Below are 16,869 nucleotides of genomic sequence, written 5' to 3'. Positions count from 1 at the left end.
CTTTCAGAATTTGACTTACGTGGCCTTACGCGACTAAGAGAATCACTTGGCCTGTCTTCGCTCGCGTATATATGTGCCATCTCGCATGTGCGCCTGCTTAATTTTATTTCTACCATTACCATGAATAGCATCGTGTGCTGTTCTAACCATATATGGAACATCCATCTGCGTTAGACACAGCTAAGCGATAGCTCATGTAGTTGAACGTTATCCATTCAGAAATCCTGTTTCTCGCCTGTGCGATAAGTCTTCAGAATGTTCTTCCCGATTGCATGGCGTCATGTACCGACCAGAATAAAATAAAATAAGATAAAATGGAAATACGCACGACAGATCAGCTGCAGGGTGTTTTAAGAAATGTGTCCTAAAATCCTCAAAGATAAGGAAAAAGAGGTATTTTCACGCTGCCTTCATAATTACTTTTTCTGTGGCAGCAGGGATCTTACGATGAGTAGAGGCACCGATTATGACAGTAATTAAGTTAACTTTTTAATTAGTGGAGGCAGGTGGTCGGGTCAAAAGGGAAAATTGCAGCCGTTCCTGCGAAGAGGCTGTTGGCGCTTTCAGATTTCGCAAGAGCAACCACTGGCAATTATTAGCAAATAATGAAATCTGACCAAATCGCCGCCGCAACTGAAACCGAAACTCGAAAGAGCGCAACTTCCATACTGTTCCGAGACGTTCAGAATGAGCGAGCGTCGTTGTACCAATCATCGATCAATAGCGTTTATTGGTTGCAAGCGTTTCGTTTGTAATTAGAGCACGTATGGCACACGTACGTTAACAAGTGCAGAATAATTAACACCACTGCAATCGTCATCGTAAACGGTGACGTCATTATAGTCATATGCTAGTTGCCCTAATCGGAGCTTCGCTTTCGGTTCCGCCGGTGAATTTGGTTCAATTTCGTTGCTCCGCAACAATTAGTAGAAGCCGACTTTTCAAGATCTCAAAGCGGCAATGGCCTTTTCGCAGGAAGGACAACAATTGTCCCATTTTACCCGACCGCCTGTATCCGATAATTAAAGAGCTATGTGTATGTTTGAGCTAGTTGGTAATCCATTGATTCTACCATAGCGCAAACTTCAGAGACCAGGGATGAAAGAACACAACACACACAAGCGCTAACCTCCAACTGAATATTCATTGTTTGAGACACATATTTATAATGATAACCGCGCGCCTGCGCCAATTGATCTCCACAACCACGACACCCTAAAGTGGTAACAGCAAGCTTACTATCTAAAAGACGTCGGTGACGTGCAAAACCAAAAATCGTGCCAGGTGAATTGATAGCGCCCACTGAATCATCTATAACGTTTTGGTTTTGGCTTACTCGAGTGTGGTAGTATGGCCTACTCGAATGTGGTTTTGATTAACAATGTAAAAATTTTATCGCGCATTTCCTATCGTTTCCGGCCTAAACACTACTATCCAAAACGTTCAGGGTGTCAAAAAGATTTGTATTTAGCATTCACTTTGCACAACTTACCTGTTTGTGGATTTACTAACACATGTTGCATGCTGTTCGAATGATATATATATATATATGTATATATATATATATATATATATATATATATATATATATATATATATATATATATATATATATATATATATATATATATATGTGTGTGTGTGTGTGTGTGTGTGTGTGTGTGTGTGCGCGCTGTTTTATGATGAAGTTCTACCAACTCGCCCAGCTAGCTACTTTGAAGGGGTCATGGACCACTTTTCCAAGTAATGATCTAATGACCTCAGTATCGGAGTTTACTGCCTCCCTAATCGATTGCCGCAAGAACTACTCGAATCCGTCAAGAATCAGCGGAGTTACGGGGGTCTGGCGCACGCTCCCAGCGCTTTCTCTCTTTTCTCGTGCCGATGAGCGCACTGGAAGCTAGGCAGGGAGGGATGGCACGGGGGTGAGAAGTTACGTCAGCGCGCGTCATGAAACGCGATCGCTCTCCCGCTGTGATTCGCATGCGCGAGTGCGGCTACCGTGTAAATTTAGCAGACTGAGGAGTGCGGCGCGGGCAAGTGGCGGCACCCCGTGGCAAGAAGCGCATCTCATCCGGCTATCGGCCAATAAGCATGCTATATCTCTTGCGACGTAATCTGGCAGATCCGCGACGTCAACGTGCAGACGCCCCACCCACCGACGAGAGTGAGAGCCGGCCTCTGTTTGAATAGAGGGCGCCTGAGGAAACGGCATCTTCGCGCTCCGCTTGTGGCCTTCACGCGGCGCACACGACTGTAATATTTTGCAGAGCAGTTCATAGCCGTGTCAGCTTTCCGCAGGATGTGTTTTTTCAACAAGACCAAAGGGTGCTTCATGACCCCTTTAAGGCACGTTCACACCGGGCATGGATCCTGAAAGCGGAGAGGGGATTATCCGCAAAAGCGGAAACTCCGCGGCCGCTTCCCCGGAACGCGCCTGGCCGATTTTCTCCGCGCGGAAAAGTTGGCCGCTTTGGCCGCAACCAATCAAGGCCGAGACGCGTGCGCCCAGTATCGCGTAGTGCCACAAGATGGCAACACGTCCACCGTCGACTGGTGAATTGCTCCGCCCGCGCGGCGGAGCGGACAGAAGGCAACGTGGCGTGATCGGTCTGAACTGCCGCGAGCCATCGCTGCCTCTCCGCTTTTAAAATCCACTTGCCCGCTTGCGTGCTCCGCGTTTGGTGAGAACGTGCATCTACCTTTGTATTGACCACTTGAAACTGAGCGTGATCACGTCACATGAAATCTATGGAAGGACGGCAAGCCCGGCCCCTAAAGTACTACGTACTTAAACGTATTTTTGGAGACAAGCAAACCGGTTTATAATAATAATTGTCCGGGTGTCACGTCCCCAAAACCACGATATGATTATGAGGGACACTGTAGCGGAGGGCTTTCGACATTGCAACCACCTGCGGTTCTTCAACGTGCATTTAAATCTAAGTACACCGGTTTCTAGCATTTCCCCTCCACCGAAATGTGGCTGCCGTTGCCGGGATTCGATCCCGCGACCTTTGGGTCAGCAGCCGAGCACAATAACCACTAAACCACTACGGAGGGTTGGCAGACCGGGTAGTTTGTCCAGTATATCCGAATATCTTTAGAAGTGTAGAATACGTAAGTGTATGCTTAATTTACTGAGTCGATTTTATAGGGACACTGGAAGTACTGTGCAGGTATCTACGCGATGTATGCGTTGTATGCATTTGGGTGGTTATAATGTCCCCAGAGACTCGCAGTATGTTTGAATGCAAAAGCATCCAAGTCAAGTCCCCCTCCTTACCGACGTTTCCCACCGAGCCGGCATTGCGACAGGCCTGTTATATCTGAGGGCGCTGTTTGTGCTTTGCAGGAGCAGCTGTCTCGATTGCTGTGACGCCGCATGTCACATCGTTCAGCGTTTGATACTCTTTAACAGCGACCCCAATAACTGGGTCTGGCCGGTGTTTCATCCTGCACTGGCCTGTGACATGAGTGGCGCGTCAGTGAAACCTACTGCCTCGCTCGAAGCCCTCGAGGATGTGGCACGCCGTGAATTAAGAGAAACGCCCGAGGTAAAGCAGGCGGCTCTGAACGACTTGCGTCAACTTATTTCAGGTGAGCGGAAACAGTGTATATCTAAGCAGGCAACTGAGAACATCTTGTAGTGTCGTTTGTGTTGGCCCTGACGGCGACACCAACCTGCGGCGTAGGGATTCATGCATAAATTACTAAAGGGACTCTGGGGCGATCGTCTATGGCGCGGCAAAAATGGAGGAATTCAGCAGACATGGAAACGATGCCCAGTTCCCGGATTTAGCTAACGCTTCGTTCTTGTGGATTCGGATGGATATGTAAACAGCGCATTGATTTAGGTATTCAATAATTTTGTCGAAAGCGAAACGCACCGTGATAATGCGCTTGTATACCGACTCGTTGTCATTCGTGGGTCTAGAAAAATACCGCTTCTCGGAAAGTTAGCGAAGCAAACCGCAATAAATAACGGCACCCAGACGTCTCAAGCTACGGGCACGACGTTTAGGCATCATGTGAGTATCGTATAGTCTGCCGATCACAGCTATTTCGATGGAGGCGAAAGGCTAGAGGCCCGTGTACTTAGATTTAGGTGCACGTAATAGAACCCCTTAAGGGATCGAAATTTCAGGGACCCTCTTCTACGCCGTCTCCCATAATCATATCGTGGTTTTGGGAAGTAAAATACCAGAAATTAGTATTTATTAGCGATTACAACGCCAGTGTACCGTGTAGTAATGTTTGTAGGAAACTCACTATACCTGGAGCACTAGAAATAACAAATATAGATGGCAGTGAACTCAGTTTACATCGCGTTCATACGCGTTTACGCCAATCATTGCGAGGCCCTACGCTCGACTTGACATCTATACGACACACCTTAACTAACGCTTTTCGTTTGTTTTGTCGTTCTATTCCCCAGCGTTCTGCAACGCTGTACGATAAATATTAGTCGTCAAATTCAAGTACTGTACTTACTTGTATACTACCAGCATTGATTAGCACACGCTAACGTTGGTCAGTGCTGGTAAAATACTAATAAGTAATATTAGCTGATTGTGGTTAAATGAATGCTAAATTTGGCACTGTTTGACTGTTGACAAATGTCGACCAGTGATGTCAAATGACCGCTAGTTGCGGCTAAATGGCGGAAAACGGTGGCTATAGTGTTAGTCAAAAGTCGGCTAACATTGGTTATTCCCCGTTATAAAAGGAATGTTGTTTTCATTCAGCCATTGTGTGGTCTACCAAATGTTTTCTTTTAGTTGTGGTATTTAACATAACGAGGCCATCGGACGCCGTGATCTTAATGTGCAACAAACCACGGTACAACACGTTATGGTATGTAATTAGGTGTGTTGGTACATACCCTTAATGAAACTTCAGCACACGGAATTGACACAGGGAGAAAGACGAGACAGGACGAAGTGCTGACTTCCAACATAATTAAAGTAGCTTTCTTGCTCCGTGTATGCAAGGTTCTTTTCAATTAAAGCTATTTGTTGGACGTAATCACTTTGTCTTGTCTCGACTTTTGCCCTGTGTAAATTCCGTGTGCTGAAGTTTGACTACAGTGCAACAGCGATTCATCGGAATGAGGCCGCGGCGTCTATGGAAATCAGAACCGTGACACTATGCTCCGCAGCGCATGGCCACATCCAGTAGCTGAAGCACGAAAGACGAGATTGAAATCAAGCAACATTGCACCGACAGAGGCCGGCTGATTTCCGCGTGACTTCTAAGAAAATTAAAGTTAAATGTTGCGTTTATTTTTTAGTACTCAGTTTACGGCTACAACACTGAAAAAAATTGAGCTTTGTAATAACACTCTATCAGTCTTGTGGCCTGATTCGGCGTGTTTCCTAAGCTGCACACATTAAAACATGTAAACCATCTTGTACGATGCATAACCCCTTAGTCCCAGATTGTAGCACTGCCGAGCTGCTAGCTCTTTAGTGTTGGTTGTTTTGTGACTCCTTTGTAATCTTTCCTGCATCTTTGTCCCATTAAGCTGAACCGTCTTTCCACTGCCCTACGGACGATGCCTTTCTGGTCAAGTTTCTGCGGGCCCGCAAGTACGACACACAGGCCGCGTTCAAGAACGTCAAGAAATACTTCACGGTTCGAACGGACCATCCCGAAATGTTCAAACAGCTGACTCCGAGATCTATACTATTCGACGTCGTTTGCCGCGAGCACCGCCTTATCACTGTCTCGCGCCATACGGATCCAATGGGAAGGATCGCTGTGATGCTGAAATTTGGTAAGCGCACCCTTTGTATGAATTAGTGCGGCTTTTACACCTCGCATCTGAAAGAAAAAAAAATACACGGTCCTTCATGCATTTGCCTACGACGACTAGAAGGCGAAAGCCAGCTTCTTTTTTCTTCTCAGATGATTGTATTGCACCCCCCCCCCCTCCTCTACGTTGAAAGCTTTCTACCCGCAACCTCAACGGGATTGGAGGCATTGAAAGCTTTCTGCACTACACGAGGTTTTGCCGTGCCTCCGGGATTGGTCCACCTTTGACCAAGCGACGATGTCATGTGATGACGTCACCATGTGACGTCGCATAAGGTGACGTCAGGGTGATATCACAAATTTTGGCGACCTGTGACTTCATGACGACGTCAAAAGGCTACGCGACCACATGATCATTATTTATTGCGTAATTCGTGCTGGAGATGATGGTCCCTTTTCACGTTTGATGAGGAATCCAAGGCTTTCACCTTAAAAGGACACTAAAGGCAAATAACAATTTATGTCAGAGTGAAAGCTCAATGTATGACAACGTCCAAAACGGCAATATTGTCAACAGCAGTGCCCTAATTACCGAGAAATTAAGCTAAATGTATCACACGACGTGCGCCTCGAGTTGGACATTTTGGAAATGATCCCGATGACTTAAGAGCGTCCGACTACGATTAATCACTAGTAATAAAACTAGCTGCAATAAAAAAAAGAACCTTCCGTGCATCAAGAGACGTAATAAAATGCTGCTTGTTCGTTTCTGTTTGATTCATGGAAAAAAGAACCTCTTTGGCGTTGCCATGGGGAACGGCGCGCGTGGTTCAAAGGTTCCGTTTTCGCCGAACTGCGCTTCGCCCGGGGTCCGGCTTTGCTCACGCGGTCGCGTCTCAGTGGTAGTTTCGGTAATGCGTACTGCCGCGTGTGTTTTGCATGCTCGTGAAAGACGCTCTGACAGAAAGTTCAACAAAATGCCGGATGCATGTGATGTTGCAAGATGCCGGAATGGTGCACGCCGCCGCGCAGTAAAGGCGGGCAACGTTGGGCACGGCAACAGTGACGTCAGGAAAACCGCTTTCAGGCGGGTGATTTGAAGTGCGCTAACGCGATGCGGACCACTAAAACGTGATTTAATTTCAAAATAAGCACTTCCTTGGCACAAAAGTAGCACTACGAGGTTTCTATACCGCACGACGACGAAGTGTCTTTTCATAGAACGCTTCTGCTTTCTGCTCCGATCATTTTTATCAAGTTTTTCGCTTTTTCCGGGAGGCGCTGCTCCCTGTCCCAGGGCGACGGACGCGGAGTCTTCCACTGGTCCGCCCAGCCAGAGGTCTGCCATGGCGAGCTCCTCGTTAAATCAGCGCGCCTGGCCCAGAACCGATGAGGCCAACGGTGAGAGTCACTGCCTAATGGCTGTAGACGCGGAGCCTTCTGCGGCGCTGTCCGGCCAGAGATCACCTTTGGCAAGCTCGTCGCGAAAACGAAGCACCTGTTCGAGCACCAGCGAGGACACGGAACTGTACTCGGCCACTGGCGACGACTCGTCGGACGACAGCTTCGAGACCGTGAGAAGCAGGAAGGCAAAAAGAAGAAACATCAAGCCGTCTTCACCAGCGAGGACGTTAACGTCTAAGTCAAGTGAAGAACGCTGGCCGCACACCATCCTATTCATTCCCGAGGACTCCACCGTCAGCCTTCGAGCAGTAAACAGGCAAGCTCTCTCTATGTACTTTGAGGGGGTTGCACCGAACGAAATTAAGGATATCCGGGTGAACACGCGGAAGAATATCCTAGCTGTGGACACGACGACTGCCAGCGCCTTAGACAAGCTTCGCAAAATATCAGATTTGGGAGACATCAAAGTTCGACCTGTCATTCCAATGGACGGTGCCTGCGTGGCGGGAGTAATCTACGACATTGATTTGGCCATAGCAAACTCGGACCTCCCAATTCTTATAAAGCCAGCGAACGAGGGATTTGTCATCGCGAATGTACTTCGCCTCGGAAACACCCGCTGTGTAAAGATAATGTTCAAAGGAGAATCTATTCCGTCGCATGTCAAGGTTGGACACTTCCGACATCCTGTTCGGCCATTTGTCCCTAAACCACTTCAGTGCCATAACTGCATGAAACTTGGGCATGTCAAGGGTGTATGTACAAACACCACAGTATGCCCCCGATGCGCTGAGCCGCACACTGCAGACGCATGTCGGGCAACAAGTCTGAAGTGCGGAAACTGTGATGGTTCACATGATGCTGCCTCTAAGGAATGCCCGCGGATTAAGAAGGAAATCGCAATTATCAAACAAATGGTTAGGGACAATTCAACCCACAGAGAGGCTGCTGAAAGGGTACGGCGTCGGCGTAGTCGCCGACGGAGGCATGTAAGACAGGGTGTTGCGCATAACCCTTTTCCTTCGAGCACGAGTAAAGGAGTAAGCACGAAGCGAAATGAGGTGGAGAAGCTCGCAGCTGCGGATGAATGGCCTACGCTTCCGCGTACGCAGCCTGCGAAGGAGCCTCCTCCGAGGCCTCCCCGCCCTACACCTTCCACCGAGTCTACTCCTGTTGAGGATGTGTCAAGGGTCGATCGACAGATCATCCCGATGCTGCGATCCCTCGTTGCTGTCATGGCAGACCTACCAAGAAGCCTGGGAACTCCAACCGCTCGAAGCGGGCTACAGGTGTTGGACGCGCTGAGCCCAGTCCTCGCCTCCCTCGCGTAGAGCCATGGCAGGAGATCAACAATCGTTCCGCAAAGAGGTCAGAGAAGCATCAGTCATCCAGTGGAACGCAAGAGGACTTAGATCACGGATTTCTGATTTTCGTCAGTACGTGTTTTCCAACCGTTTCCCCATCATCGTAATATGTGAACCGAAATTATCAAACCCGATCAGGCTATCCGGCTACGAGTCAATCCCGTCCCAAACCCGCAACGAAAGCAGCAAGGTCATTGTGTATATTCGTAGGGAGCTTACATACATCATTCAACCTGTGTCGCCTCATGATGAGAACCAATATGTTTGCCTGACTGTGAAGCAGAAAACCCTCACCTTCACATTAGTAGGTGTCTACTTATCTCCCTCAGCCCGTTTTGATCGAAAAAGACTGGATGACATACTTGCGAACTTCCCGGATCCGTGGATAATTACAGGGGACTTCAACGCCCACCACCCAATCTGGGGAAGTTCAAAAGTCAACGCCACGGGCCGGAGACTGGCATCATTTGTGTCGGCTCATGAACTGTCTCTACTTAATGATGGGAGTCCTACATTTCTACGAGGATCAACGTACAGCAGCTGCTTGGACTTGACGTTTGTGTCACGTCGCTTCGCCACAAGCGTTAGGTGGTTTTTAGACATCGAGACACATGGTAGCGACCACATCCCCAGTTATCTCACCATCAAAGGCTTTGCTAGTGGCCACCCGCCGAAAACCGTCCGGAGGATCGATCTGTCTGCATTCACAACTAACGTTGAACACGCTTGTGAAAAGGGCTTATCCTCTGGCATTGAGCAAGCGATTAAAGAAGCAGCGCAGAGTGCGATGCGCACGCTGACATGTTCTACAAGGCCCTCAGAAACGGATGTGGAGTTAGAGCGACTCCGTGCGATTCGTCGGCGTGCGGAGCGCAGATATCGACGCACAAAATCCATTCAAGATCTGCGGATAGCTAGGCGCATGCAAAAGAAGATCCAGCGTCGTATGGACAAACTGGAGTTTCAGCGGTGGGCGAAGTTTTGCGAGTCTCTAGACCCTCGCAAACCACTTTCTCAAATATGGCGAACCGTGCGAGGCCTACGCATTTTTCCCGAACAACGTTTTCCGTTTAAAGCCTTGGCCCTTTTCCAACGTAGAAGGGATATCGAGGTAGCGGAAGATTTTTGTAGGAAGATTGCAGGCCCGTCAACTTGCACAGGAGCCCTTACTGCTGATGACACGCCACATTCCCTTGACCCGCAGATGGACCTGCCCTTTTCCATGGAAGAGCTGGATGCGGCTCTTGCTTTATGCAATCGATCGTCGTCGCCTGGACCGGATGGCATATCATACCGCCTATTACGCAATCTCGGTGATCGAGCACGAAGCGCTTTGCTGGACGTGTTCAATGAGTCCTGGAGAGATGGAACGGTCCCCAGAGAATGGAAAACAAGCCGTTTGGTTCCACTTCTCAAACCTGGAAAATCACCTCTAGAGCTTACGTCATACCGCCCAATAGCTCTGGCTAGCTGCGTAGGGAAGCTGATGGAGAAAATGATCCTTGCCAGACTCGAGTGGTTCCTAGAACGCTACAGAGTATATCCAGACGCCATGGCCGGTTTTCGTCGTCTTCGTAGCTCCATTGACAATGTCATTGACCTGGTGACCTACGTACAACACCAGAAAATGAGTAGACGGCTATCTGTCGCACTATTTTAGATGTCAAAGGAGCATATGACAATGTTTCTCACGAAGCCATACTTGACGCCCTCGAGTCGGTTGGTTTGGGTGGACGAGTGTACCGCTGGATCTGTTGCTACCTACATATGAGATCACTGTTTGTGCAAACTGATGATGGGCCGACTTCTGAGCATTACACACACTGTGGTGTTCCTCAAGGTGGTGTATTGAGCCCCACACTATTCAGCCTGTTTCTGATCGGTCTCGTGGAACGCATACCGGATTCCGTGCAGATATCTATCTATGTAGATGATATTTGTGCTTGGACGTCAGGTGTAACACGCCCTCAGGTACGTGCGAGGCTCCAAAAAGCAGCGAATTCAGTATCGGCGTACCTTAGAGAACAAGGCCTCGAGATTTCTCCTGAGAAATCGGCGCTGGTTGCGTTCACGCGGAAGGCAATGACGTCATATCCCATCGCCATCGATGGACGCAATGTTTGCTACGCCAGGACGCACAGGTTTTTTGGGGTCACGATCGATCGAAACCTCTGCTGGAGTCCCCATGTGGCCACTCTAAAGAAGCGCCTAACGGCCATCGCACAACTTTTCAAGTTCCTCGGAGGAAAAACGTGGGGCACATCAGTGCACGCGATGCTGCAGCTATACAAAACGCTGTTTCTGGGATACCTGCGGTATAGCTTGCCGGTTCTGACGAACGCTTGCAAAAGCAGTATACGCACGATCGAAAACGCCCAGGGCCAGGCACTCAGAGTTTGTCTTGGATTACCACGCTGCACATCAACAGCCGCAACCATCGCAATTGCAAAAGATCATCCGGCCACGGTGCACATTACATTGGAGGTGCTTAGAGCTCACATTAGGCACCTTGCTCGCGCCCCTGCCCACCATCTTGCTTCGCTTCCAGAAGATCGACCGAGTACCTCCTTCTGTAAGAGAATATTGACTTACCGAGAGTGCCTTCCAACAGCCTACACGCCTCCGGAACGGATTCTAACACCCCCTTGGTGCTTGGACCGACCAAAACTGCTCTTGACAGTGCCGGGGATTCGCAAGAAGGCGGAGCTCTCATCGCCAGCTTTGAAGCAGATGACTCTACTCATGTTGCACGAAGATTACAAAGATCATGTTAAACTTTACACGGATGGCTCGACAACTGTTGCAGGATCTGCAGGAGCTGTGATCTTCCCAGCAAGAGCCGAAAACATACAGTTTCGAACGTCACACAAGACAACATCGACAGCCGTGGAGCTCGCGGCACTCCGCAGCGCACTCCGCAGGATTTATCGAGAAGCACCACAAAAATGGGGCATTTTTACTGATTCGAAACCAGCTCTGCAATGTCTTCAAACTGCTCTACGTCGTGGGGCTCAAGACCAATTGGTGCTGGAAATACGACAACTGTACCATCAACTAATAGACGAAGGACATGCTATAAAATTTCAGTGGTTGCCAGGCCACTGCGGCATCATCGGTAACGAGCATGCCGACGATGCAGCTAAGAATGCTCACGAAAATGGCGTGATAGAACCTATCCCACTGTCAAGAAGCGACGCAGCAGCAAAGATTAATACGCTTGCGCATGATGTCGCAAGGTCTATGTGGAACACGCCCGGTTTTCTCCACACCCGTCTTCACCGCCTGGATCCATGCCTACGACTCAGCATTCCATCTGGCCTGCCTCGATCCGAGACGACCCTTCTCTGCCGCATGTGGCTTGGGGTGTCTTTTACGAACGCCTTTGCGTGCCGCATCGGAATGAGAGACAGCGCTGCATGTGAATATTGTGGCAATGACGAAACCATTGAACACATTTTATGTCAGTGCCCTCAATTCAGCTATGAGAGACAATCCCTCGCAGCAGTGTTTGCTCGCCTCGACGCCCAGCCGCTCTCTGAGCAGTCAATCTTGGAATGTCGGAACGATCGAGCTTCACGGCAGAAAGCAACGAAGGCGCTGATGAAGTTTCTTCGAGCGACCCGCCTCGTTGAACGATTGTGACACTCCTGTGTGTGTGTGTTTGTGCTTCCCTCCCTCCCTACCCCATCCCTCTCTTTCTAACTTTTCTGTCTCCCCTTACCCCTTCCCCAGTGCAGGGTAGCAAACCAGATATGTTTTCTGGTTAACCTCCCTGCCTTTCCGCATTACATTTTTCTCTCTCTCTCTCTCTATTTCAACAATCAACATCGACTTAATATTTGCCTTTAGTGTCCCTTTAAAGAGGAGTGCACAACATAACGGAAGTCCCATTCCACGTAACGTCCGAAAAGCCTTAAGAGGAGGAGATAAAGGATAAGTGAACGGCGGAGAGATTATTCAAGACTGAGCTTGTTTGGCTATCCTGTGGAGGAGAATAGTAAACGGGAGGAAAGTCTGAAAAAGGTAGAGAAACGTAACCGCTGATGAAGCCGACGTAAGCCTACATAATCATCATTACATAGGGTAGAGTTTTTCTAATGTTCGATTGCTAGCAACGGTGCGCTAAAATTGCGAGGAAAGACTTTTCCTGGGTGTCGTGAAAGAGCGCTGACGATAAGGGTTCTTAGAAAGTGATGAATTTTGACAACATCAGAGTCCGTCCAGAAGAGACATAGAAGAGGGTGATCGGGAGATATATATCGACCAAGTTGAGCCCGCTTTGCTATCAGAGGAAAGAAAACTATAAGATTAGTTGAAGAATTGCGCAGAAACCGCCGGCAATCACTGAACGTAAGCGAATAGGCGAACATTTCAAGAAAACTATTCGCGCTATTAAAGAAATTGTGAGCTTTTAACTGCGCACACTTGCGGAAGAGAACATATTTTGGTAGCGTTTGTTATTTCGATGCCCATTTTTTCATACAGCTGCCACATATGTGACAGTGTCTGTTGGCCACAAACGTCCTTTCGATGTGAAACTAATACCCACTTCGAACGTTGGGATGTCCAACAGTTGCTAAATCCGCTCGACTGACCTACCGAAACAGCTGGTGTTTGGACACGGGATGTCTGGGGGACGTTGCATGTCAGAAAGCGTGCGAGATAGACTGCAGTGACATTCTTTCGTTTAAATGTCATCCGTAGTACGCAAGAATGACCTTACTTTTCAGCTAGCCATCTCTTTCCTTTGAGTTACATGAAAATCCTCAACCTTCAATCCACGGAATATTGGCACATTTCCGAGCATTATTGCTGTTAATTTTCCGTTGAGCTGTTTTAAATTTGTCTCATAGGAAGCGTATGCGTCATGACAGAGGTGGTCACGTAGGAGGAGAGCAGTTTGCGACCATTTGTATGTTTGTTCACTTTTACATTAAAAGAAACTTCAACTTAGGCATGCAGAGCCACCGCCTACATCATTCCGGTACATATGTCCAAGCACCATTGGTACGTTTGCTGCATATATATCGAAGATAAAATGGGACGCCGTTTTCTGTGAAACCGACGGAGGCATATCGTGCAATGTTTTCATCGAAACTTTTATGGAAGACATATGACAGGGCTGCGCGAAAAAAAAAAAAACACGGACGAAGAAAGGGAACTACACACTGTTTGACATCGTGTTTTACCAGCTTCCAGTGTCGGCGCATGCCACTGCCAAGTTTGGTTTGGTACGTAAAAAAGCCCATCATTGTTATTCCCCATATCGCTATCGTCAAGGTTTGTTGTTTGACTTTCGATCTGTGTGTTTCCTGCGCTTGTCTTTTCCGTCATTTGGCTGGTAGGGATAAAAAAAGAAAGAATAATTCTTATCATGGAAGTGTTTCTGTCAATTTTTGTAAGTCTTTTTGTGCGTGCGTGCTCTCCTTCTCTCTCTCTCTCTGTCTTTATATCTCCCCCATCCCTTCCCTCAGTGTAGGGTAGCATACCGGCCCTTCTAGACTGGTTAACACCCCTGCCTTTCCTTTCTCTCCTTCTCCTTGCTTCCTTCTTTCCTTGTAAGTCTTTTGATACTGTATCTTTTTTTTATAGGCATGTGTCAGGATGTTGTGTACCCACATTGGGCAGCTTTCGCTTTCTGAATTACAGTTGAGGTTTGCGCCCGTGCTGTGTACTTCTTTTTCTTCGTCCATCTTTTTTTTTTCGCAAAGCCCAGCTCTATGCCTTGAAGAATGCACCAACTTGCCCAAACAAAAGCTTTACTGCTTTTGTGGAACCCTATAACAAATGTTTTCCACTCAAAACAAAAAAGAGACCGCGAAAGGCAAGGAAGCCTTGAATTACCTCGCAATGTGCCTTGAGCTATAAAATAAGAAAATGCACTTTACCAGCGATTTTTAAAATTTAGAGACAAAGAATACTTCGAGACATTTAGAAAACACAGAAATACTACAAATTATCTCTCAAGGAAAAGCAAAATTGAATATTTCAGCAACCTTCTCAGCTCTGAAAAAAACCAAAACTTCAGAAGCCGCCTGGAAAAAAAAATTAAACATGTTGCTCAATCCATAATCGGATGACAGCACAACTTGCCGTGGGCAACCAGGTCCTCACTGGTGATGACCTTGGTGAAACCTTTTGTAAATTCTTTACCTCCATTGGAGAGAGCTCCCATAAGAACAATTTCACAAGGTTCATGGGCATGCAAATAGGCGAAAGTGGATTTCTATTTCCGGTGACTACACAGGAGGTTACGACTGTTTTCATGTCCTTAAAGAATAGCGGGTGTTGTGACGTAGACGGCCTGGAAATTCGCCCAGTTAAGCATGTCATTCATGTCATATCTCCTGTTTTAGAATACACCATTAGTTTAATCTTCTCATTAAGCGCGTTTCCTAGTCGTCTTCAGATAGTCAAAGTTTCTATCATTTTCAAAGGTGGTAGTAAAATTAACATATCAAATTACAGACTCATTTCTATTTTACCGGTATTTTATAAAGTGAAAAGCTAATACATAAACGAATAGCGTCATTCTTAACCAAGCACCACATTATGACGCCTTTTCAGTTTGGTTTCACAAAGCAGCGTTCCACGGAAACTGCTCTGCTAATTCAAAAAGAAACCATTTTCGATGAATTTGAAAATGATATATGTACACCTGGAGATTTTGTAGCTTCCTCAAAAGCATCCGGCAGAATTAACCACGCTACACTAATTAGAAAAGCTAGAACACTATGGTTTCCGTGGCAACTTTTTAAATGTCATAAAAACCATTGGCGTGTGCACGAGGGGGGCGGTCCCCCCCCCCCCCCCCCCTTTGTTATCTTAGAGGGGGGGGGGGAGGGAATTTGCCCCACACCTTTACACAGTCGGACATGTACCGTCATTGTTTAAAGCGCAATTAAGGTTATGGCCATGCATTTTTGACAATAAAGGTGGCTGAGGTCCACTGATTTTGCATTCTAAGAGCTGTTTACTTCCCATTCTCACCCCCGGAAAGTCGGGGACCAAAGGCAGGCTTTTGTGGGAAGCACGTCGTCGTTTGATTTTCATTTTTTGATCCACTGCGAAGCGTGAGTTCTTTCGAACGCGACCAACGATTGGAGGGAGGGGGCTGCGGTGAGACTTCGCCGCCTCACCCGACCCCCCCCCCCCCCCCCCAATGGCGAACCCTGCGCACGCCTGTCCTAAAAACCTGTTTGAAAATACCGACAGCGAGAAGTGGAAATTAACGGCTGCGCGACTAGTTTTAAAGAACTATCACACGGCATGCCCCAAGGCAGTATCCTCTATCTCCTGCTTTTTAATCGTTATCTAAACGACTTGGCATACATCGATCGTAATACAACCTTTATTATGCATGCAGATGATACGCGCTCATTCTCTAAGGACTACGATTTGTATAAACTTGCAGACAAAGCGAACGGTGTCTTGGAACTTCTGAACGTTTGGAGCATAAAACAATTCGCTAATTATAAACGCCTCAAAAACAACATCTGTACTCTTTAGTTAAACAAAAAAGTCCATCAACTGCGATTTGTCTCTAATGATCGGCTCAGAATCTATTAAAATTCAACCTCTAGTGAAAACTCCGGAAGTAATTTTCCACGAACAAAAACTGCGCGCATAATTACAGGCGCTCCACGAGATGCACACTCCAAAACCATTTTCAAAGCCCTTAATTTACAACCAATGCCTGGCATTTACAATTCGATTTTAGTGAAGCGATATCGTACTTGCCGAAAGAAACACGATTCTATTCTTACTGATTTAGCGCTTTTACCACCCTATACCTGCACCTATAGCAGTCGACCCACTCATGGCAGGATAATCCCTCACACATGTACTAACTATAATGAGCTACTCCTGCATGCTTATTTATAGTATGTAGGGCTCCTTCGCCGCTGTGCACTGTATGCAGTGAAGTCACGGATATACATAACTACATGTGGTCCTGTAAGCACTTTTATTTATTTATTTATTTATTTATTTATTTATTTATTTATTTATTTATTTATTTATTTATTTATTGAAAATACCTTAAGGCCCGAAGGCATTGAGTAAGGGGGGGGGGGTTACAGTGAAATCAGATAATGAACAAAGTCTCAGAATGAACAAAGTTACAGTGCAGGTTAATAATAACAAAAAATACTTCGTAATAACATTAACAATGCAATGAGTCACGTAATTCAATAGTACACGAATAGCAGATTACAGCATGTTAATCAAAACAGAGCGCAACACTTGACAATATAAAAGTGTGAATGTTCGATGAAAAAAAAAAAAGAAAAATAAACTTACAACTCTACACCGTGAAAATGTATCTCAAGTTTCTGCCGAAACG

This window comes from Rhipicephalus sanguineus, chromosome 2, assembly GCF_013339695.2.
Source record: "Rhipicephalus sanguineus isolate Rsan-2018 chromosome 2, BIME_Rsan_1.4, whole genome shotgun sequence".
NCBI lineage: Eukaryota > Metazoa > Arthropoda > Arachnida > Ixodida > Ixodidae > Rhipicephalus > Rhipicephalus sanguineus.
This window is presented reverse-complemented; position numbering follows the sequence as displayed.